General features: G+C 40.9%; 1 protein-coding gene across 2 annotated transcripts in view; it reads right to left on the bottom strand.

Annotated features, from left to right (window-relative positions):
• Positions 1-25,292, bottom strand: part of SMYD3 (SET and MYND domain containing 3) — a 419,807-nt gene that overhangs the window by 221,101 nt on the left and 173,414 nt on the right. The gene's annotated exons all lie outside the window — the stretch shown is intronic.

Raw genomic sequence — 25,292 nt, 5'->3', positions numbered from 1 at the left:
CAGCTCTACCTGGGAGCTTTCATGCCACCCAGATTGGAGTTTTCATTGCCTTCCTGGCCCCTCAGACACCAGCACCTCAGAGGATTATAGTTCTGCTAGTTCAAGCAATGATGGTGAGTTTCTTGATAAGCAGAACTGCACTACTTCAGGGTGAAAGAAGAGATTTTTAAACAGAAAGTGACTTCACCTGACTGCTTTGAGATGGATGGGACAGCCTTGTGCTGTCAATTCCTACACTGATACCTACAGGGAAAAACACCTCTTGTAGTCCTTTGAGAGAGACCCACAGTGACACCAGGGAATGGCTGGGGTTAAACACTGCTAATTCCACTTTGGTTCTGCATTTCAGACTTCAGAAATATTTGGGCTGGCCAGTTCAAGAGATGGACCTTAACCCAAAGTCTGAACCAAGTCCAAGCCAAGAGTAAAGCTAATAAAACCCCAGGGTCCTAGGAGTTTAGTGTTCAAAACATCCTAAAACATCCTACTTGTGGTACTGGCCCTGCAGACACATAACCCTAAGAAATTGTCATCTCTTCATTAGAAGCAATCCTACAACCACTAAAGCTTTTCTCATCTGCGTTTCAGTCAATATTTCTTGAAAATCTTTATACCCACATATAAAGTGGGGCCACTGTTTCAGAACCGCATCTGTCTTGTACACTAACCAGCATTAAAGGATCCCGCCCACGGGGCAGGGGGGACAATGACACAAAAGTATCAGTAAAAATCTTTTCTGTCAATACAAACAGTTTAGGTAACGGGCCAGACTCAGTTCTCCCAGACAATGGGAGATGCCCCTCTGATTAGATTTCAGTGTAGTAGGAAAGACTGTTTGAAATGTTTTAACTGTTTTTTAAACATAGCTTGATGATAAAGAAACTTGTTTTTCAGTTTTTAAAACCATCAACTTAAGTGCAACTGAATTCCTCTTTCATTCCAGCACTTATAAAGCATTTCTTTGTCTTAATACACACCATCATGCTGTGATAAGTGTAATTTCCCATGTATTAGTGTTTATTTATATTTAACGCGTATTTATCTTAAACTCCTCCCTCACTTCCGATGAGTAATTTTTCTTTATAGTTACGTGAACATATTCTATATTACAGAACATTTACGTGTAAATTATTTTGTTCTCAAAACATAAATAAAAATAATAGCCTTGGTTTTGTGAAGTTTGCTACAATGGACTTGAATCTGTTGAAGAATGAAGAATGAGTCATAGTGTGTATGCCTCTTGAATTCTATATAAGGTGTCAAATCTCTGATTCTTTAGTTCAATCGGCTTAAAGGAAAAAAAACAAAAGGGGAAAAAAACAACCACAGTTTTTTTATTCATTCTGTTCTGTATGTATAACCCAAGATGGCATTCTGTCAGGCAGAGACAGCTGGCAGCAAGGTTGCCTTTCTCTGTTTGGCAGTTATTTGTAGTTGCCAGCTATTTGGAACAGTCCCCAATCTTGTCTCACAGCAAGTCAGGTTGTGTACCCTGCTGGCATCGAGCCACAGCCATCATGGCAAACTGTAAAAGACTCCGAAGAAGCAATAGATTTTCACAGAAAAAAATAATAATAATAAAAAAAATAATAAAAAAGAAGACACCAGACTCTGAAGCATTAAAAAAAAAAGGGGGGGGGGGGGGTGGCGGTTTAAGGTACTCACAACAAAAACCTCTACAAGAAGTTCTTTCTCTACCTCTGGAATTCAGAGTGTCATCTGGTTTGGGATCATCTGCCCTTTCAGTGCAAGTGTTACCAGCCTGCCACTGGGAAAGCTGCCTAATTCTGTCCTCCCAACTACATGAAGAGAATTTATAGCAGGTGTGTGAGCTGTCTCCTGATTCTAGACAGGTAACTTTTAAATAGCAACTTCTTTAGGACACCCAAAGCTGCACAGGACTCTGAATGAGTGAAAATAATTTTGAATTAATGCTGTTTTGAGGGAACAATTCCAACTTACCTTACACTCTGCTGAACTCCTAACTAGCTTTTACTGTGTTAACACATAGTGAGGAGGTGCAGCAATCGCTATATGCATACTGATTAATCAGCCTATTTGGCAACAGTCGGGGTGATGAAAATGTAACTTAGTGAAAATCTAAGTTCTGCAGCCCAGACAGAACACAAGCCAAAGGGAGCCCTGGCACTGCCGTGCCACCAAGGGAGGCACTCAGGCACACCAGGCAGCACCTGCCTTCCCCCACCCCACCAAATCACAGGGACTCTTCAGAGACTGCAGAGACATTCATAGGGGGTCTTCAGCACCCGCTGCACCAAGCGGTGTATGCAGAAACATTCAGTAGGAACCGGGAAAGAAACCCTGTACTTTAGCATCATGGATTTAAAAAGCACTTTATGCACTAGTGGCAAAGCCACAAACATTTTGAGCAGTCCTCCACCAAAATGGTGAAATTATCAAAGCAGAGGCAGGAATTATACAGCCACTGAAGGGACAGCAGTCATTCAGAAATCACGGGAAACAGAGGGCAGAGAGCCATGAGAACTGCAGTGCTGACGGATAATGAAGAGAGAACTCAAAGTTTTAAAAAAATCAAATTCTAGTCCTCATATTTGTCCGTTTTCAGCAGCAGCTGCTGACACTCTCACTTGCAACACAGGGGAAGGTTATTTTTAAACAAGAAACTTCCAAGACTATATAACTATTCCTAGGAACTTTCGCTATTTTGCAATACATAATTCAGAATTACAAATCAGATTTGCCATTGGTGCCCTGGATCGTTGTTTTCATGGGCTGTCAAACTGTCTGCATCTGTACCTTCACTTACTGACTCACTTGTCACCTGTCTGAAAAGAAAACAGCTTTAAAACTTCGGTTTAACAGAGAACGTAAAAGGAAACATAAGAAAGCACATAATGAAAGTGCCTTATAAAGCATCTGTTATAAATCCCTTCTTTCGTTTATCGCTTAAGGGATGGCAGCAAGTGTCACATGTTCTGAAGCTGGTGGAGAATCACTTCTTTACTGCAAAGTTTATCAGCAATGTCAGACTCCGAACACAAGCATGGCTCATTAGTTATTTAGTCATTCTGAAATCCCCAAACTTGGACTTAGTCTAAGAATGACAGTAATGGGCAGAGACATGACAAAGACATTATCACTCATCGGAGAAAATGCTTTGAACTGGAGGCAGAATCTCAAAGCTAGATCATGGCTTGTTACCTAATACCTGCTCCAATGTTAAATGTTAGTTGACACGGTTTGTTAACTGGTTTGGGTTGGGCTCCACTTATGCCTTTTTACTGATCCTTTCTCTTCTGCCATGAGGTTAGGGTGAGATAGGTGCAGAGGAATGCAGGCAGTGGGTTGATTAACACTGATAACATGCAGCTGTGGCCTTGCTACGGAGGCAGCGGGTTGATTGACATGGATGATGTGCAGCTGCAGCTCGTTCCCACCAAGGGTTAAATAGCACCGAGGATGGTGGGAGAGGGGGCTGGATGGAGGAGGTGTGGTGTGGCCTTTGGGGGAAGGAGAAACAGCAGGGACAGTAGAATCCGACTGACGTAAAGCCTTGTTGCAGCCTACTGGTTTGTATTGCAACAAGACAGGGACATGGTTTGTAAGGACACTATTCTCTCCTCACTTTGGGGATGCTGCAGAATGAATGTTTGTGGATTCTGAAAGCATCAGGTGTAACTCGGCGTGGCAGAATTAGCATGTAAGTCCACCTCAGTTTGCTTTTGTAGGTATTTCACCACCACGCCATCAGCTTTAGTCTGCAGGTATTACCTCCTTTGCTACAGGTAGTAACAGTAAATTTCAACTCTCCTTTCAGCTATCACATTTCCAAGATAATTCTTGAAATCCTCCCTATATTGATGGCCATTTTCAGAGACCATAGGACAGAGTATTAGTATTTCTTCTAAACAGGGAGACCTCTTCCATAAATCTCCCTCTGCCCATCAGTCTGAAGCAGTGCTGCACACCTACCTGTCCTTTCCTTTCTTTCTGATCTCCTTCCCTTTCACCCAACAAAAAGTCCAATCTGCACTACAAGAACTGATACTGGTAACTGAACTTTTAAGCCATTTGGAGCACTAAAGCCAGACTATACAGTGCCCCACAAAACTTTTCCAGAATCATTTCTTCCTCTCCCTCAACCAAGCTCTAGACAGGAGTCCAAGGCAGATTGCAGGTATTATCTTCTTTTATATTAATTATTACTGATTTTTAAACTGCACATCATGTTCTCGTTACCACAGGCAATACTTTAGCAGCTCTAGTTGTTTCCTGCTCATGCTTTTTGAGAACGTAACACCCCTGTGTACAAGTGGCTCTGTAGTTTCAGCTGAATTTTGCATGTGCATCCTGCAAAGGCAACTGCAAGCAGTGCAAAACCCCAAACAACACTGCATTGCAACACTCCCACATAGCAAGTGAAAAAGGCCAGATGCATCTCTAACTTCCAATGTGCAACTGAATTAGCCTGTTTAACTTTGAGTTTTTACATCATTTTCACTATACTGTGCACCTTTAAACTTTACGATACATTCTGGTTCCAGAAATCTTACAGGATTACTAAACGCTGCTATGGTGCTACCTTGCCTATAATTAAAAACAGCAGTTTTTCAAGTTTTCTAACTGATCACACTCAGGAAAGATATAATCATAGTTACCAAAAGATATAACATGACACAAAATGAGTCATCCCTTAGTCGTAGACTGCTTGACATTTAAAAAATTGGCCTGATTTAAAAGGGAAAAAAAGAAATATTACCTTGAAGGTCATTAAGCTTACAGAGTGATTAACCTAGGGTTCACCGGAGAGTGGGAATAATAGTCATGAATTCCTAACATGGCAAAATGGTCAAGGCACAGAACACAGTCACAAAATCCTCCGCACCCCATTTCTATTTAAATTGTTCAAGGTTTATTAGCTGCCTAATTGCCCAGGCTTCAGCACACTGCTTGCTTCAAAACCCGAAAGGGAACTGGGGCATTACACAGCTTTACCTTTGCCTGGCCTGGCTGGAAGCTGTACCGGGAGCAATCTTGCCACAGGAATTTTTTGACAAATTCCCAGAAAAGTTGCAGGAAACATCCTGGATTCATTTCCAAGAGCAGACAGCATATGGTAGGACTGCCCCAGTGCAGGTCTTCTCAGCTGTTCTATGTCTGTGTCTGCACTTCTGATGCCAGACCAGGATCTAACTTGCCTGCTTCCCAAAAGGTTATGGAGAAACAGCAGCTGCAGTAACACCATGCTTAAGCAACCAAACAGTTCATAGATTTTTGATGGTTTAGATTTTTGATGTTTTCGTTGAAAAGGAAACAAGTGAAGAAAGCTATTAAAAATTGCAATGATTTTTTCTAGGAGTAACAAAGCTGAGATTCTGTTATTTGGCTATTGATTCATAACAGGTCACTTAGACAAGATTTTCAAGGTGTTCTCTGAATCACAGAGGCCAAAAATTTGCATTAAGCAAGAAACATAAATAAAGTTAGTTGAACTTACTTGTCAGTGGGCATGAGACGATCCTTAGCTCTATATTTTATTATTACAACAGAGGGATCCGCTACACATATTTCTCTCATAGCTCTTGAGCGCGTATCCCACACGGCTCACCCAAGACAAAGGTCCAAGAAACTGGGCACTAAATGTCTGAGATCTGTCAATAACCACAGAATTGGCAAAAATGACACTTTATTGCAGCTGTGTGACACTTTTAACCCTAGAGATGGAGCGCAAATTGCTGAAAACACCAGAGTGATGAGCAGGGCATGAAGAGAACATTTCATTTGGCCAGCCTCTGTGGAAGGGCAAAAATAAACCAGTAAATGGAAGGATCTCCACCTGATGAGAAGTTACCTCCTGGTCCTGAACCAGTCCACAAGCTGGTCTAGCTTTATTGCATAATCATGGAAAATATATCAGACAGATTGACAAAAGTGTGGTCACTCTTTTGGTATAAAGTGCTTAAAAGGGTATTAGATCATGTTTTCTTCACAACATTCATTAATGTTCTACCTGTCTTAAAAAATGAATAAGCAAACGTGGAAATGATCCCCGGAGAGATTTCACATGAAGTGATGGTGCCCTCCCCCTCACCAAAACACAAGATTTCAGCTGCTGCACCAAAGCATTCGCTATGACAGTACAACACTTCCCACGGTAAAACCATGTCTTTCCCTGGGTTATGTTCACTCCATGTGTGCTAATAACAATGCCCTAAACTCAGTTTCAGTATAGTACCAGAGTAAAAACCAACTGTGAAAAAAAAATTAATGAAATGGAATAAAATAGTAAAACAAAATCTTGCAGCAAGTCTGCTCCTGGCCTGCACACAGTCAGATCTGCCGATTGAGGAGCAAACCAAAGCTTTTACTCCTATCGGCAAAGCTTACCCCATGAGTGCAGTTTTTCTGCCACTTTCTGTAACAATAGCTTTTTAATGAAGTGCTGGCTGAGGCCGCTCGCTGCAGTCTTGCCAGAAGAGCCACTCTGCTTGCCGTGTCCTGGAAGCGTGGAAGGGGCATGGCACAGGGATGTCCATGTACAACAGCTACCACCTCCCCACTCCTGTTGCACGCACACCTGGTTGAGCTTGCTGCGTGTGCTGCAGGTGTGATGTGCTTTAATCTGCGCAGGATTTGGGCAGGAATGAGCAACCCCATTTACACACACACTTTTATTCTGGATAAGTCACAAATCAACTCTCTGGCAAGCGTGGATATTGAGACTTTGCACTGAAACTTTGGCTGGCCCTCAAAGCAACAAACAGGTTAGAATGCCACATGTTCCTACTTGTGACTTGATACGTATTTTAAAGCACATCTACATTTCAAAAATTAGTTACAGAAACCTTTTGTTCTGAGGTATTTCAAATACTAGCTTAAAAGAGCATTTAAAAAAGCAGAAGGCTATCTGCTGGTTTAAATAATTCCTAAAAATTACAAGACATTATTATCCTAGTTTTGGCTGGGATAGAGTTAGTTTTCTTCCTAGTAGCTGCTGCAGGGCTGTGTTTTGGGTTTAGTATGAGAATAATGTTGGTAAGACACTGGTGGTTTAGCTGTTGCTAAGTAGTGCTTACCCTAAATCCAGGACTGTCCAGTTTCCCATGTTCTACCAGTGAGCAGGTGCACGAGGAGCCGGGAGGGAGCAGGGCCAGGACAGGTGACCCCAACTAGCCGAAGGGATGTTCCATACCACAGAACGTCGTGCTCGGTATATAAATGGGGGGGACTTGGCCGGGAGCCACCGATCGCTGCTGGGGGACTGGCTGAACAATGAGCAACTGCATTTTGCATCGCCTGGGTTTCTTCACTTGTTTGGGTCTTTTTCCCCCCTGGGGTTTTATTCCCCTATTATTCTTGTTGCTCTTATTATTATTATTACATTTCAATTATTAAATTGCTCTTAACTCAACCCACAAGTCTTACTTTTCTTTCATTCACCTCCCCATCCCGCTGGGGGCAAGGGAGGGAGGGTGGGAGTGGCTGTGTGGTACTTAGTTGCCAGCTGGGGTTAAACCACGACATGTATTAGGTGTATCTGTCACAGAACTAATGGATCTGTAGTAGTACTTATCCTCTAAATTAAAAAAAATCCTGAATTACCCACCAATTTTCTGTACATTCAGCAGTGTGCATTAAAAAAATAAACTGACTTCAAACGACTTGCTATTATAGCCTTATTAAGTAAAGAGACTGATGATAAAATATAATATACTGCAAGTGTTCATCTTATGATCAGTTATTGCCTGTTAGGAATATACTCATGTAAGAGCATGGCACTTTTTCAGCAGCCAAGAATAGGCGTGCACAAAAAGGAGCTCCCATGGATTAACAATTCATCTCTGCTCTCAGGGAGTGACAGTCTCCAGGATTGACCATGTTGGTTGTGTCCCTGCTCTAAGAACAGTAATTAAAGAGGAGTCCAACCTGAACTCTAAATCCACATTTTGTTCCTTTGGATGTGGGACTCAGTTCCCAGTTACAGCTTTGCTTGTTTTCCATAAGAATTAAAATTTCAACAGTAAAAGCCACAGCTCCTCGTGTGCAGGACAGCTTGAAAGCTGTTTCCACCCTCTGACCCAGGTGCTTTGGCAGACACCCTCAGCAACCTGCCATTCAGAGCTACCTCGCAACTTCCAATTGAATGCCAAAACAGAATGATTCTAAATTAGCACAATGCCCACCTTTTGCTAGACTAGCACTATGCCCCCCGAAGGAGTACATGAGTACAAGAGCTGCAAGCCTACAAGATTTTCTGAAAAAATTATCATTGGTTAAGGGATGACTTTGCATGCAAACTGCCACGGGCATCTGAAAAGCCCTGTTGTCCTATGATGCATCATTTCCTTCAATATTCAAACCAAAATTCAGCTTAAGTTCAGGTGAGCAGCAAAGGTGCTTTCTTCAAATGCAGAAATGTTTCATTACATCTTTTCCTTCTACTGTATCACTGCTTCCTAGTGAAGTTCATAACTCATTTTTCACAAAGTCTGTAATTTGATAATCTAAGTACACCCAAAGGTTCCCCTCACCCTCCTCCTACCCTTTCCTTTTCCTTCCCCTGCATTTCCTGAGCATTCAGCTTTCAAATGGAAAGTATCGCAACAGCTCGCCTCTACTCTCTTCTCAGTGAAAGATCACTGTTTCACAATTTCTCAGAAATCACTGCCAGTGCTCAGTCTCATGTTCCTGATCTGCCTGCACTGTACAGGCAGCCCAAACCCACAAAACGGCAATGCCGTGCAGCTGCAGGGCTGCATTGAGATGGGGGGGTGGGGGGGTGGGAGGGGGTGTGGAGGCGGAAGGAGAGGAATTAAGGTAGTTTATTGCCTTTTTCAGATGCTTTGAAAATGAATAAAAAATATTCTACAAAGCTGATGTCATAATGTGAGCCAAAGAGAATCATACATAACTAGCTCACGGAAAAGAGACTGGATTTTCCTTTAACCACCTGAAACATCCTCCAGAGGTAGCAGAAGAGAAGACCTGTGCTACGGTAAAAATAATGCAAGCTGCAAATCCATCTCCAACAAATGATACCATTACATATTCCTACGTAACTACACAGGTTAAAACAGGCCAGTCCAAAGCACCACGCAGAGCACGCTGCAGTGCCACGCAAGCCGTGGCTCCCAAAGTGCATTTTTGGGACTGTGCTGGTGCCAAGCCTGCAAAACCGAGGGCACTGCAGAAGAAAAGCAGAGGCCAACGTTTCATCCGAAGGGACTGTGCTGCTGTGTCACGCAAGCCGGGGGTTAGCATGGCATTCAAAAGCACAGGTTCAATTTTTGTATCGGTTAAAAAGATTAGTTGCAAATTGGCATTAGTGTATACACCGTGCATGTAAGGGTAAAAACATTAAAAAATAGCTCAGTAAATAATCATCCAAATTAGATTACAGAGATAAATTGTGTCTAGATTATCCTCATCAAGATATATGATGGCTGTAAAATCTTTTTGTAACAGAAATTGGGTTACTAAATCCCTCCCCCCCCCCCCCAGAAAAAAAAAAGCCTGTCATTGCTGGCTGTGTATCACACTAGGCCAGCCTTTGGCCATGGCAGACTTGACACACAGTCAACATCTTTCATTTCTCAAAATCCCATTGTTATAGTAACCTCTTTTCAAACGTATCAGCATATTGTAACATCCAATAATTCCACCAAATTACTTACAGAGCCCTGGGCACTGGGCAGCGGGCGGCTGCCGCCAGCTCGTCTCAGAACACACCAAAGGGAGCAGCACACCCACCGGCGCACCCAACAGCCTCATCGTCCAAACCATGGCACAGCTGCACCGAGCATGAGAACCAAAGCAGAACTGCAGAGACCCAAGAAAACTCATTACATAAACGACCGTTTTCTCAAACGATAGATCTTTCCAGCAGAATGTTCCATCGAATGATACGGGCTATGAAATGGGCAACAGACTTCCAAAACTCAGAGAATCTATAGATAAGATAATATATTTTCCCAAGAATTAACATGTCTGTTTTCTTAATGCATGGAAATGGCAGTCACTTTCAAATATTTTCAGTACCAAAATTTTAAGTCAGTATTTCAGGCAACCCTTAATAATTTTTTGGCATATTTAAAACACTGCATTAGTGTCTCTATCTGTTTTGTTATCAGAAATGGGCTATAAAGGCTACCAGGATGCAATAGGTCCTTCAAGCAATAGAGAACAATGTTCTTTAATTAGCTGTAAGCATTTTGCTTAGCCTTTTATGTCTAAACATGGGGGTTTTACTAGTACATATCACACTAAACAAAGCATTTTGTCTGACCTAATGAGATTAATGAACAGCAAATTCCAATAACTCTTACTAAGTGAGAATTATTGGAATTTGCTGTTCATTAATCCCTACTAAGAATTAGTACAGAAAAACCCTTTCTTGAATCAGACATCTCCTCTAGCACTAGAAATTCAAGTTTTCCCGGCTTATGCAGATGTTCTGTGCCTGAATTTCCATCCTTGCAGGGCAGCATCCCGCAGCTGGTCTCCTGCCTGGAGTACGTTGCTTTGAATGCAGCCACAGGCGAATTACGCACCCTAAATCTGAAGCAAATAGAGTCTTGAGATATAAGGAGTCATAAAGGAGATTTGATGGCTTTAACCGCAGCCGAATGCTACACAAGGAGCACACTCTGCAATAGCACGTACCTCATACAGATCCTATTTGCTTCCTTGTGATAAAGAGGCAACTTAAACCGCAAAAATTACTGTCATCTATCTCACCCCATGCATTCACACACTTGTGAAGTGTAAGCGAATACGCATCTACGCGTTTCGCAGACAAAGTACTTCTCCAAAGTTAAAAAAGGGAATACTTTAATGCATTTCACAAGAAATGATCAGGCAGTGCATGGAGGCCTGGCATGAGTCCAGCCCACCAAAACCCATCAAACCTGCTTCACACACAGAGGACTCTGCTGCCTTGCAGGCCAGAACCAGATCCATGGTAGAAAGGTCCAACACCTCTGAAGTCAAAAGGACAGAATTTATTCCTTAACTCAACATTTTCTTTATTATAAGCTAACAATGGCACCTCTTTTTTTCTGTTTTTATGTGTACTGCCAGTATTTGTTCTCAGTCCTCCCACCAGAACTCACTGATCTCACAGTGTTTATACAATGCTTGATGTGTGAGGAGCACAGGGCATATGTTCTATAATACAGATTTATAAATATATATACACTTAATCGAATTTAAATAAACTCCACTCCCCCAGAAGCAGTGCATACCATGAGAAAATTGTGTGTTCTGCAAAACGTCGCTCGTGACTTTTAAAGACTGTTCTGTTAAAATTTTCTTTTGATTTCAAGGAATATTTCCTTGAAATATGAGACATATTTGCATCATATATGTTTCATTTCCTTACTCTACATTACCAGTTCTTTACACACTTCTACCATATTTCTAGGTACATGATACCTCTTTAAATATAGTAGTTCCTTCACCCATTCGTTGTTTTATTTTTGATGTTATCATCAGATTTTCATTTTTTACCTCTGCATCCTTAATTTATCTACTTTGCACAGACAGATCATAATCCCACATTATTAATTATCTCACAGTGATATGAGGAATTTATTGCTGCTGATGTAATAGGGAAAAACTGAATTATTTTAATAAAAGGTGTGCTTAAATCCATCAGCTGAAAATCTGGTCTGATTTTTGCAGGACATTAACTCGGCGCAACTCTTACAATCCCAGTCTCTATGCCCGACTTTAACATGGCAGTGCAACCTGCTCTTGTAAATCTAGAAGCAGGAACAGATACCAAAATTTCACCCTACTGGCCAAACGCTACCGTCTCTGCATATTTGTAAAACAGAATGGGGTTACTGAGACATCTTACTTCAGGGGTCCGGGGACTGGCAGCGATGTTTTCACTTCTCACGTGGGATAGAAATTTGGCTTTTCCTAGAACAACTGACAAGATATTTACAAAATTAAAGAACCAAAAGAAGGTTTCAAGCAAGACACAATTTTTCATTCTAATGGCCTTCCTGTATTAGCTTTGCTTACCAAATGAAAAGTATGCAGCACAACACCTACTTTATTTAATTAGTCTCTATCATTTTTTTTTCCTTGTACTATATGAACAACTCCTGTAGAAGTTTTCACCAACGTTCCTTGAACGCTAACCACACGCGGAAGTTTATTATTCCCATTTCACGAACGAGAAGACTGAGGAACTAAGACTCTACGTGCTTCCACGTCACAAGAACACGGTGACATATCTGCCTGCCGTGGGGCACTGCCTGGCTCTGGGCTCTGCCTGAGTGGGAGGCCTGGCTCACCTCCGTCCTGCACCACGCGCCGACCTGCCGGTATGGCAGGTACAGGAAAGAAGCGTCCATTTCATCAATAGAGAAAATGCACAAGAAAATAGCAAAAGGGAATGAATGAAGGGTAAAGAAATGATCCATTTCACATCTAAATACTCTTTTGGTGGAACTCCCAAAGGCGGCAGAAACCACGGGGAAACGGTAGAGAAATGTTAAGTCAAGAGCCCAAAGCATCAGCATGAGCGAGACCTGAAGCGGCGCATGTAACGATGTTTAAAAGGTTCAGGGCCTGGGCATAGCACCACAAATTAGAAAATCAAATAAAAGCAGTGAAGGAGAAATTATTTAATGCTTTTTTCCCCTCTGTGGATGCAGAGACACATGAAGCAAAGAAACCTACATTAAAAATAAGGCTAAGTGATCTCCGAGGGGGGGGGAAATAATAGAATCAACTTCAATACCCTGCCAGCTTATACATTGATACACATAGAAAAAATCTTGGCAGCCAGAGCTACCACGGCTTCCTCAGGACTGCTGAGGGACCTGGCAAACCAGCAGGAATATCACCAGGACAGGCTGCCCCTGCCAGCTAGCAGGAGCAGTGATTCAGCACCAGCTGCCAATTAAAATCTTTGTATCACATTTTCTATCATCGTATCAGCAGGCCAGAACTGATATCCAACAGCTAAGACCAAAGAAATGTTTTTAATTAATCTAAATTAACTGAGAGGTAATGTTTATAAAAGATTTATTAAAAGCCTTTAAACAGAAAACTGGGGGAGCAGAAGCAGGGAAAAGAGGCTGTTCCACTTTAACTTGCCTGTTACCTTTTTTTTTGTTTGGGAGATATATACCATATAACAATTATATGAAAATATTTCAGTGAGCTGTTCTTGTACGCAGATACTACATGTAACACATTTGGGGAACTATTTAGTGTAAATAATTAGTAGTAATATTTCTCTTCATGTATACCAGAAAGTGTCTTCAGATACTTGAGGGACTGAGAAAATCTGAACTCCATACTCATCCTCCCCCCCAGGGATCTGAGACCTCACAGCCTGCTGCCCTGGGTACAGGAGCACAAGGGATATCCCCAAGGCCTGGTGCCTGGGAAAAGAAAAGGTAGTTCCTAAAACTCAAGGCTACCCTGAAGAGGATGTCTCCTGAAGGCAGCAATGGCAGCAGGGTCAGGCTCAGCAGGCACAGACAAGCCTTCCAAGGCCAAAGCAACAAGACGCCCCCACTTCTGGTCCCTGATGATTTGGGCAGGACTGACCCGAACAGGCAAAGGCAATGGGAAAAGCCATTTTACCTCCAACGATGACAGGGAACTTTCAAAAACAGCTTTGGAAAATTAATGGTGGGCTGAACAAAACATTTTGGCCTCACAGGACTCAAGAAGCATATGAACATTGGTATGACCCTTGCAAGGAAGGAAAGAGAAGAGGATGGAAGTGGAAAAATAAAATCATTGCCAAGAATATCTCTTCTGGCTCCTTATCCCCCCAGGTATACATAGCAGTGTTGCAGGGTCACAGAAGTTATGAGTCTTCTGAAGCTAGAAAATTAATATTGTTGAACATTTACATTTAATAACTGAGGAAAGGAACGGCAGAGTGACTGCCAGCACTCACTGGGTAGGGCTGACAAGTTGTTTTAAGTTGCTTTTCACCAGCACTATCAGTTGAACAGACTTGCGTCAAGACACCAGGAAAAGCTATTAGCATAATTAGCGTGTTTATGCACTTCAGAGTGGTAATGGAAGGTATTGCAACAGGGATTGACATTAAGATGAGAAACTCAGAAGGAAGGAAGGAAAAAGCCATGTGGATAACTTCAGAAGACTGAGTGGAAATACCAAGTTCAGGATGAAAGAGTCTTACAGTAGACAACTGCACAGATGAATAAGATTATACGCAAACAAAATAACCAGCATTGAGACTAGTAACCAGGAAAAATATCCCAAAAGAAAGATGCAGATTCATTGAAACATAACACATATTGTAAACAATTAGTAGCAAAGTTATTCTCTGAGGATACTAAAAGGTATCTTTAGACACTGGAAGGGCCAAGAGACTTTGAAGTCTTTCCAATTTTTATCTCATAATCCATGTTTTTTAGACTGTCACACAACTGCAAAGTTTTCAGGAAGTATCAGTGATAATCCTGAAAGCCACAATAGGATGAACAGAAATGATACGGTAAAAAGGAAGGAATGTTCTTCATTCATCTTCTTAACTTCATCTTTGCTTATGACTGCTATATTGCTGAAGCATGTACTAAAAATCAGCATTTATATATTGAAAAGTACCAAAACTGAAATATCTTTGAATTTGAAAGAGCTTGGATTCTAAACCTAACAGTATTTTTACAAACCAGTAGCGTTCCATTGCAACACTCCACCTCTTTTGGGAAGCACCATTCAGATGAAAAAGGGTTATCTATGTTTTTGTTATTCAAACAGCTTCCAGTGAGACAAGAGAACAACAGGAACAGCTGTAGAAGAATCTGTTCAGCAGTTAGTAAAGCGGTATGTGAATGAAGTCTGTGGAGTTCAAGGACCTGTTCTAACTAGTCCTGAAAAAAAACAACCCAAAAAGCAGCCATTCTTCAGCAAAAAAATTTGCAATTTTTTTCAAATTTTACTTTCTTGTTGCTTTTTCTATTAATAAGGAACCAATAACAAGAAAACGAATTGGGACTCCCCATGCACACCAGACTGCGTTCAGAGGGCAATCTGAATTAAAGCTGTAACAAAAACCCAGACCAAATGATCAAAATTTCAGTTCTGTAACACTGATAACTCTCTAGTGCCAAGTTCTGTCTAAAGACAAAACAGTATCTGACCTTACAAAAGCCACCCAACATACCGCACTAAATGTTAAACAGAATATTTAGTAGAAATGTTAAATAGAAGCAGGAAGAAGAATGAGCAGGGAGTGTTAGACCATAACCGGTTTATCCCACGGTGAAATAACGCACTGCAACAAGTTATTGATAACCAGTCACAGAAGTGTAATAAATCTACCTCATTTCTACTGACACCTCATTACAAAATTACTTTCTAGAAAAACTGACGGTACACAATACAGCATACAAAAAATGTAAATACAGTCCCAAGTGACACACAAAAAGAATTGCAGAAAGACACAATACCTCATTTCTTAAGCCCTTAAAATACAACTCTGAATATTTCCAGTCTATTCAGAATTTTATTCAGCTTCTGAACAGACCTTTAACATTCAGGTCTTTGTTAGCACGTATGGGTTTTAGTATGTGTCAGCACCTTTGGTATGTAAAAATCACTCTGCATTATGTTTTACCACATATTTCACAGTTCTTTGGTCCTCACAGCACAAATAGAACTGTGTTTTTGAAAAGTCTCTAGACACATTCTGTACTTTTTGCAATCTATTTTCTGCAAAGAGTTGCTCTCAAACTAGGCATGTTTGTATGACCATGTAATAAATACAAGAATGTTAGAACACACTCAGAAGTTATTTATGCCCAATACCTTTTTTTTTTTTTTTTTTGTCTGGTAAATAAATCATTCTTCTCCTGAACGTACATGAAGGCAATTATGTTGGCTTGTGCGGAAAACAGAAAAACAGCACATAAAATAATAAACTGCAGAAAGAGGGCATTTAAATAGGTATGAAAAGTATGCTATACACATTAAAGAACATAGTAAGAGCAATAAGATCCCATTTTAGCAGAACTCACAGGACGGCAGGACTGCAGTAGTGTGGTCTGCCCAGAGACCTAGAACCTTACATTTCCCAAACAACAAAACAAAATCATAAATTTTGGTTGAAATAATACATTTTTAACAATACAGTGAAACAAAGAGAAGGCGGTCGAGATAATATCAGAAACTGCATCTCAAAAGCTGCAACAGTTCTTCAAAGAAGAAAAGGAAGATGATTCAAGGCTAAACACAGAGCTATGACCAAACAATGTTCTTCATTAAGCTGGCATCATTTCAGATGAACTCTACTGACCACAGCACATTACTCAATAGGGATACTCCAGCTTTAGTACATCATAAATGATTTCTGAATTAGTATTAACCATGTAACTTATAGCTGGCCTTCGCAATCAATGGGAAAATCAGACTTGCACAACAAACATAATATTTTCTTCTTTCTGTTCTCCAGACTGCCCCTAAATAATTCTTGGGCTGCCCCCCTCCCCGATGCTGGTGAAATATGAAGAGAAAAAACCAATTTCATCACTGTGGGCCATACCTCTGTGAAACGTCCCTGCTGGGAACGAGCCCAGAAGGGTCTGGGGGCTGTGCTGCTGCATCACACACACCCTTTGCACACTGAGGAGCTGGCTCAGGGCTCGCGATGTTTGTCCTGACCCTCCCGCAGAAAAGCCCGTGTAAACTCACGGTACCCCCAGCAGGGTCCCCCCAGGTCCCCAAGGCTGCACCCAGGAGAGGACCCTTGGCCAGAGCCCGGGGCCGAGGTCGGCTGCCGGCGGTGGGCTCAGCACAGCCGTGCCATGGGCAGCCCCTGGCAGCGCTGCCTGGGCTCCGCACCCTGCAAACGCTGGACGGGACTTTTGGCTACAGCTGATGTTTGGCTGGCCATGGCTAGCTCCGGCACCTGCCCACCAATGCAGCCCCTGTATGTCAGCCCCCCGGCACTGTTGTTAACCAGGATCTCCTGGAAATCATTTTCCCTTTTCCTACCTATACAGTCTTGCTCCTGGAATGAATATTAGAAAGCAAGCATGGTATTTGATAGGCAGTTTGCCAGGCCAGCCAGCACCACTTCTTTCAGTAACACATAAAAACTCGGGTTTATAATGGGAGTGCTAAGACAATTATAACTGTAGCAGTTCAGACTATCATGTGATAATGCAAAGGATCTTATGGTTGGACTCGATCTTAAAGGTCTTTTCCAACCTAAATGATTCTACGATTCTATTTATTACTTGTTGGCACTGTAATGCTCCTTTTTTTGAAAAAATAGCACACAGTACAGTGCTGACTCTAGAGCACAGTGACTGTGAGCATGGCTCACAATTACAGCAAACTCTGAAGCCTGTCAGTCAAGGAATGGAGCTGCTAATGCCAAACAAAACAGCAGATTGACACCTGGGAAAAGAAGCTATAATGTAAGAAATACCTTTTCTTTGCTCCCATTTATAACGGTAGTGGGGAATTAACTACAGGGGATGCTTAGCATATTTACAAGACACTACAGGAGGCTTTTAGCATATTTACAAGCAACAGTGGCATAATTTTACAGGCAGAAGTTTAAATATTGTAAAGCCTGCTCTGTCTTTAGATTCTGTGATTTAAGGCATCTGTATCTACACCTCAAGTTGAAACTTTCAAATTGAATAATTTCTGTAATGAAAACTCCATGCTTTAATAACTCGTCACACTCACAGAGATCATGTTATAAATTCTCTAAAAGCAATAGGGCATTTGGGGTTGGAGTTTCATTTTACGCTTTATTTTAAAAGGGGAAAGAAAAAAACCTTTGTTAATGCTTCAAAATAATGTGAGATTTTATTTTATTTTTGGTTTTTTTTGTTTGCAGAAATAAAACGTGCTGACACTAAAGATGCACGCAGCATCTTCAGACAGTTGTGTCCCGTTAAGCACCAGTAAACACTGGCATGCTGGGCCTTACCTCTTTTACAGGGCAAGAATAAGAAATCAGTATATTTTCTCTTCTGCTCTTTGGTCATGGGAAAGGACACCTGGAGGTGGAGAGATGGAACAAGATATATGCTGGGAATGGTCTGGGTCTGGTACAAACTAGGCTGGGTACAAAAAGCAAACTGAGCCTGGCCCAGATGGGGATCCGATTTCCAGTGTCCAGCACTGGGGGAGCCCGGGGTGTGGGCTCACTGGGAACAACAAGGCCACGTGCTTTGCAGCTCAGCAGAGGGGAGGCTGAGGAGTGCTCAGCTGGTGAGATGGCCAAAGCTGCCTCTTCAGTCACATTCATCTTATATTTTACCTTTTGAAAAATAAAACCTAGATCATGTAAATATGGATCACACCACTCCTGAGCTTGTGTTTAAGAAATCTAAGGAGCTAAGAATTGTGTGCTTGATCTAAGGAAGGGGCATTGTATAATGTGAGTGCTGTGACATAGACAAGACATCTTTTAGACAGACTGAAGGACCAAATCGGACAGTTTCCCTCATAGGAACAACGCTTCCAGGAGCCACAGCAGCCAGCAGCACATGCTCACTGCTATATTGCAGGCTACAATCTTTTATAACCTTGATCTATGACACATGACTACTGCCTGCAGGTAAAAATGAGTTTCATTCCTCCTCTCTCACTGTATTTTAACATACTTCCTTGCAGCAAGACTTGCAGAAGCATAAAAAGAAAGCTGAGACAGAACACTGATTCATCTCCACCTGGATTTAGGAATGCCACTAAGGCACTTAATATAGAAATGCCACCCAGAGCTCTCCCTGGACAGGTACTCACGTCCCAAGAGCAATTCAGTCCACCCAAAATCAGCTTCAATAAAAATAACAAAGCCAGAATTACCAATTGTTTGAATTTGACACTAATAAACAACATAATATTGTAATAGATTTTTTTAGACGTATTGACTTTTATTACTTCATGACACATCTGCATTTTTCACAGAATTCTGGATCCCAATTTATACATAAAATTTCCCTCAATCTTTCCATTAAGCCTAATTAAAAAAAAAATCATTATATATCCATGGAACTCAAGGACATTTCTCACTAATGTATGGTTTGACATAGACTATAACTCACAATACTCACAAATTATGTTTATTCAGGGTCTTCAGTAAACATAATGTCAAAAGAAAATCCAAGTTTTCCATATTTGGGTTTCTTTCATAAAAGCAATGATTTAATATCTTAGACACAGAAAGATACTGCAGAAAATAAAACCAGAAGTAGCTCTGTTGTTTTTAACTTAATCATGGCTCACCTTTGAAGGAAGGTGATGAAAAAGAAAGAGGAGGTTCAGGGGTTAGAAACACTGGAGCTTAACACAAACCTGTTTTCTGATCTTCTTCGAAAACCTGTTTGAACAAGACATTGCTTGTGACAAAACCAAGGGGCGATGCACACCAGATCACCCCCTCACGTCAGCTGGAAGCAGCCCGTGTGCTCCCTCACAGCCTCCTGCCACACTGCCAGCATCTTTCAGGTGAAACCCAACACTGCCCTGAAGGACAGGCTTTTGTTATTTCCCACCTTATATCACTCATAACGATACTGTGTGTAAATGGTAAGCCAGACTCTGCCATCACTTAATTCTGATTACAGCCATTTCATTAAATTAAGGCAGAATCAAGTCATGGCACAGTATGTATAGCTTATCGAGCTGTTTGGGGGGTTAGCCACGTACAGGAAGGAGGGCTTTAGTATCTAGTGTTAAAGCACTAAATCAAATGCTTGGGTTACCTGATGCCATAAAGTCAATAAGAAGAGGGAGGTATCTAATGCAGATGCTCCGATTTCTCTGTGGAACTCCCAACTAAAGAACCTAAGCTAACTTTGAGACCTGAGATTGCATGGCACATGGGACCCCTGGCCCAACACTCAGATGAGTAAACATGGACGCTACTGCTGAAAGTAATTGTGGTTGCAAAACAGGAGGTTTCTTCTAAAAATCAAGATAATGATATTTTGGTGTGTCTGATGCAATTGCTGCTGCTGTTGCATCATGGTGGGGGCTGTACTTCTTTGTGCAGCAGCTATTCCTTTGTCACTGCTCTGCTTTCCTTCCTTCTTCTTACGTATATGACTGAGTGTGTGCTGATCCACAAACCTGAGTAACTTGGAGCTCATGAAAACTGATCACTTCCAGTGCCTGAACTGCCATCATAAATAACTTGGATTTAAACCCTGCTTCAAAGTAACAAGACTGCCAAGTATTAAGCCAGTAATTAATTAGCTGAGTTTAAAGGTAGTCACTTTTTGACATAATAAATTGTAACTAGCGGAAACTGAGGCAAAGTCGACCTCTAGTAAGAGGTATATTATAATGCCATAACTATAACCGTTCAATACAACTCGAGGTGTGACAGTTAAGTATCCCTGAGCAGATAAATTCAACTATCTGGATTATTTACTGCTGTAGTACGTATCATCCACATTAATTGCCTTTACTGTGCATACATTTTGTATACAATGAAAACCCGTATTTACAAAATGATTAAGTGATACAAGATCTGTAAGGCCCCTTAAACAGTATAACACTTTCATACCTTATGGTCTGACATATAATTATTTTACTCTATGATTTATTTGTATGCTGGAAACTACAAATATTTAGAAAGTTGTCTTCTGAATTGTGAATAATGGACTACAAGAATCTGGCATTATTGCTATTTTATTCAGGAAGCTACTGTTATGCAGAGCCCTCTCTCACACATGTTGCTCCACTTCTGTGGCTTTACCATTTTGTATTACTGCATCTGCGGCAGCTGAGAGAGAGTCCCATGAAAAGGGATTTATTCTGTTCTATTTCACTTCATTATTTTCTTTGGTGTATAAACCAGCTTGACTCAACTTCCATTCTTATTGCCATTTTTATAGTGCAAAGAAGATGCCTACTCTATCAATCCTCAAGCAGATAGGTAATTTTAACTCATAATTTTATGTTGCCTCTGTTTGAAAAGGCTGCACAAGATTTACTTGGACAAATACAGAATGCCAGCCTGAGCCTCAGGGTTGGATTTCCTTACTGCAAAAACATTACCATTTCAAGAAAAACTACCTACAGAACAACATACACAGCCATGGGATGCACAGTGCCCCTCAATTCATCTTTTCAGAAAACAAAAAAGCCAGCAGAGGCGATGTGAGTTTTCAGACTCAGCAGTACGTCGGAAACCAGCCCAAACTGAAGCTGCCTCTTTGCAGTCCCCAGGAAGCCATTTCCGAGCGTATGCTGCAGCATCGCAGAGCGCATTTGCTTGCAAAATGATATGAAGAATCATATTTGCAACGAGTAAAACTTTAGCTATACTAATATTCTAATACACTGATATTCTAATACACTGTAAAATGACTTCTGAAAGTCATTTTTTGAGTTTTCTCTACGATTGTTGAAAGATAACAGCAAACTACTGGGACATACAAAATACTTTCTCAACTTGTTGCAAAACGCTTATTGATACCTTTCTGCAAAGAATGCTACCTTTTTAAGATTATTTTTAATGTATTCAAATTATATTCAAATTTCTGTAAGAAAGAGGATTGAATTCTACTAACAGTTTTCAAGTCCTGGGGGAATATGTCCAAAACCTTCTTCATTTTACAGCAGGAAGACCGTATAAATAAGAAAGATAATAGAAAACAATAGACTGAATACTGAATAGGGGCATAGCACATATGCATTATTTACAAGGCAGAAGGTTTAAGTATTACAAAAGTTGAAACCAGCTTTAAAGAAAGGGATATTTGAGATAAGATACTACATGACTCCAATACTAATCTTTTAGGACATCTTGAATTCAAATCCTGTTCAGTAAGAAACGTAGATTATGGTACATTTATGAACAGTAGTCAAAAACATCTCTTCAATTTTATCTTTAATATAGTTGAAATAGGGAGAAAATCCACTTAAATTAACAGGACTGAAAAAAAGAGTAAAGGCTTGCAGAATCCAACCCTTTTGTTTCTAAAACCTTATTATCAAAATATGGCCACTAAATGAAAAATACCTTGTGAAAAAGACTATCACCGGTTTAAAACATTTGGACCCATTACACTGATTTCCAAGCAGGCACTCTCAAACCCATGTGAAATCTCCAGCGGGCAGGAGACGATTACAGTTTCCACACAGTGAGTCTGAGTCACCATGTTGTTGCAGCACAAGAGCGTTGCTTTGGTGCCTCAAAATGTTTGATCAACCCTGTGGTCTTACAGAAGTTGCAGAGAAGAAGGGATCCTCAGCGCTGCAGAGGATGATGGAAAACCTTTCCTTCATTAAGATGCTAAAAACAAAGTGTCATGATATTACAGACAGGGGAGTGGAGGGGGTGCAAAGTGCTTCCTTGACTCTTCCTAGCAGCACACCAGGAAAAAGAGGAACAAAGCAGCAATGCTGAGAAGGCAATACCAAAGGCCAGGTGAGCACCTCTCCCCGCCGGCTCCGTGCGGCAGCCCAGGTGCCCTCTTCCCTCCGCTCTGGGATGCGCCCTTCGAAACGCTCAGCCCACTGCTCACTGCACTTCCTCCTACGAATGTCACCCAATGCAGCTTTCTCCAAGGAAACCAACACAAATCAATAGGATTTGAATTGCTAACACTGAAACATTTTTCTTTTTTGTTGCACTAATTATCATCCTTTGATATGCTTGTTTCAAGCAAGGAATACCTTTCTAAAGATACTGGAACAGACAAGTCTCTATTTTCAAACACTGCTATTCCTACTTCTGGTATAAAAGACCCAACATGTAATCTAACCCAGGAAAGCGCCAGACAACAACCTTCGACACATTAAAGTTTGGTTCATTATTTCATAAACCATCAAATAGAAGGTACTTCTGTTTAAAGAAAATAAATAAGTAAAATAAAAATGCATTCCAGCTTCCTAGTCCTCCAGAAGCCTGCTTAACATAACCATAATGTGCCTCCAGAAGAGAGAAGCTACAGATACCTTCACGCTACAGAGCTTGCTCACACTCTTACCATCTACTACTACAAAATCATTGTGGCTTTTTCTGCCTCTCCACACCATGCCCCAGCCTCGTGAAGATCAGGTTACAGAGAGCAACAAAAAACTACAAGTGCTGCTGGTGATGCTATATATTATTTATTAAATTAAGACACTGCTGAGCATCTTCACCAGTAAGCAGAACCTCTGAGGTACCATGGGGCAGTACTAGGCAGCGCAGTCCATAGCATAGCTTCTCCTATAGCGTATAGCAGCTTACACAGCGTGCAGCAACTGATAAAGAATCAATGTCTTAGGGAGTGGGCTTTTTGTTCTGCCAGGAATAAAAATAACTTACGGCACTGCTTCAGCACATAGAACCTATAAAATAAGTTGTTACTTTTGGTCGTCATGATATTGTATTTACAAATATCATTTTACAGCTTCTTAACAATTCTTTTAGAACACCATGCCATAATGTATGCCTACTATCGTGAGAATGCCTCCTATCAAATGAATTTTCAGATTTTGATTTTTCACTAATCAAAAATGGGGAAAATCTTGCTTAAGATGTTTTTTTTAAAAAAAAATAAATAAAATATCAGTACTCCTTATTAAAAAAAAAACCAACAAAAAAGCAGAATTAACAGATCATTAGGTATTTTTTTTGTGAAGAGCTCATGAAAATCAGTAGCTTTACTAAAAAGATGTCTCTACTTCGTGGACACATAGAGTCCAAGATAACAACATGACATTTGTTACATCCATATATAGTAACATAATGGTAGGTGAGAACACTCATATTTGTGTATGAAGTCCATAAAGGACTAGAAAGAAATCAAGGATATTTGTGTTAACATACACGTTGCTTAACAGCTAGTGTGCCTTCAGTGAAAAACCTTCTGGTCTGTTTTCACTCCATAGGATTAAAAAGATTTTCTTAATTAGTAAGCAAAGTCGTAACACTTTTGAGGAAATTCCTGCCATGCTAATATGGAAATCTTTCATTCCCTAAAGAAGAAAATTTTAAGTAGTAAATAAACGCATAAATCCTAGTCATATAATGTAATAAGTGAAAATGTCTAAGATGCAAGGAGACTTGTCCTATTGTGCACTTTAGCCATTTGTTTGAAGGCTGTAAAGCATTTCATCTTTCCCTCCCCTTTTAATGCATATCACACAAGGTAAGTGCTGCTCCTTATGAAATGGCTAGTAGTTTGGGTTGTTGGGGTTTTTTTAAAAATCAGACTCTTCCAGAAGCTTCTTTTCTTTCTTTTCTTAAGATCCTGCTCAGTTTTGGAAAGCAAGGAGCATGATATGATACAAGAACATCTGCAAAACTAGAAAAAAAAAAGACCACCAAACCAGACCCTGTAAAGAAACCCCTATGGTTACCTGCTGCTACAAGCTAACTGCAAATTCCATACATTTGGTTCACAGATTAAAACTTTTGACAAACATGCAGCGCCCACGTGACTGTTTAATATATATGCTTTAATTCCTTAACAGTATATAGTGTAACAGATGTGCTGAATGAGATTACACAAAGTAAACACTGATTTTGATCCAAATTATGAACTGTACTAGATTAAAAAAATTACCAGTGACACCAAGAAGGCAAGTGCTGTGACACTCTTGTTTATGTGACTACTGCTTTCCCACACGTGGCGCAGGAGACAAAAATAGCAGAGCCCAAACCAGGAATGTTTTTCTGATCAGAAGCCAGACCTGCCCAAAAGCCCGGCAGGGAAGATGGCTCCTTGCACTGCGGCTTCACAGGCTGATGAATCTTCTAGGTCCTACAAAAACTTGACTATAAATCCGCGTTTTCAAACAAAATCTTAATAAACAAAGATCTTCAGCGCTGCCCACCATTACCACACTGCAGTATGAAGTTACCAGTGCTGTAATACAAAGCATATCTTGGCACATGCTAAGCACACACCACGCATACACATGTATCTACAGAGCCGCGAGGGGGGTTGCGAGGCGTATGACCTCCAAGATGGGTTTGTTTCTACCGCCCAAAGGCATCTCATGCCAATTTAGATGCCTACGCTTATGCGACCTGGTGTCTAGCACTCCTGAGGCAGCAGCACTGCCGTAAGGCCTGGATCTTACCAACCCACCCCATGCAGGGTACCTCAAATAACATTAGCTACTCATTTCTGGTAACTCTGCAGAGATCCTTGTTTTTACATAGCTTTTCCACATATGTCCCTGCCACGACTTTTACGCTGTCTGTTATTTCCCCTCCTTCATTTTAGATTTTGCTCTAGCATCTCTTCCTGAACCAACGTTATTTTAGCTTACATTTCATTTGCTTGCAAGTGGCAAGGGAGTGGGGCCAGGAAAAGCAGCGGTTTTTGCTGTTTAAGACA

This window comes from Falco rusticolus, chromosome 6 (genome assembly GCF_015220075.1).
Source record: "Falco rusticolus isolate bFalRus1 chromosome 6, bFalRus1.pri, whole genome shotgun sequence".
NCBI classification, from domain to species: domain Eukaryota; kingdom Metazoa; phylum Chordata; class Aves; order Falconiformes; family Falconidae; genus Falco; species Falco rusticolus.
Note: the sequence above shows the minus strand (reverse complement) of the source record. Positions and strands in the feature narration are given on the sequence as shown.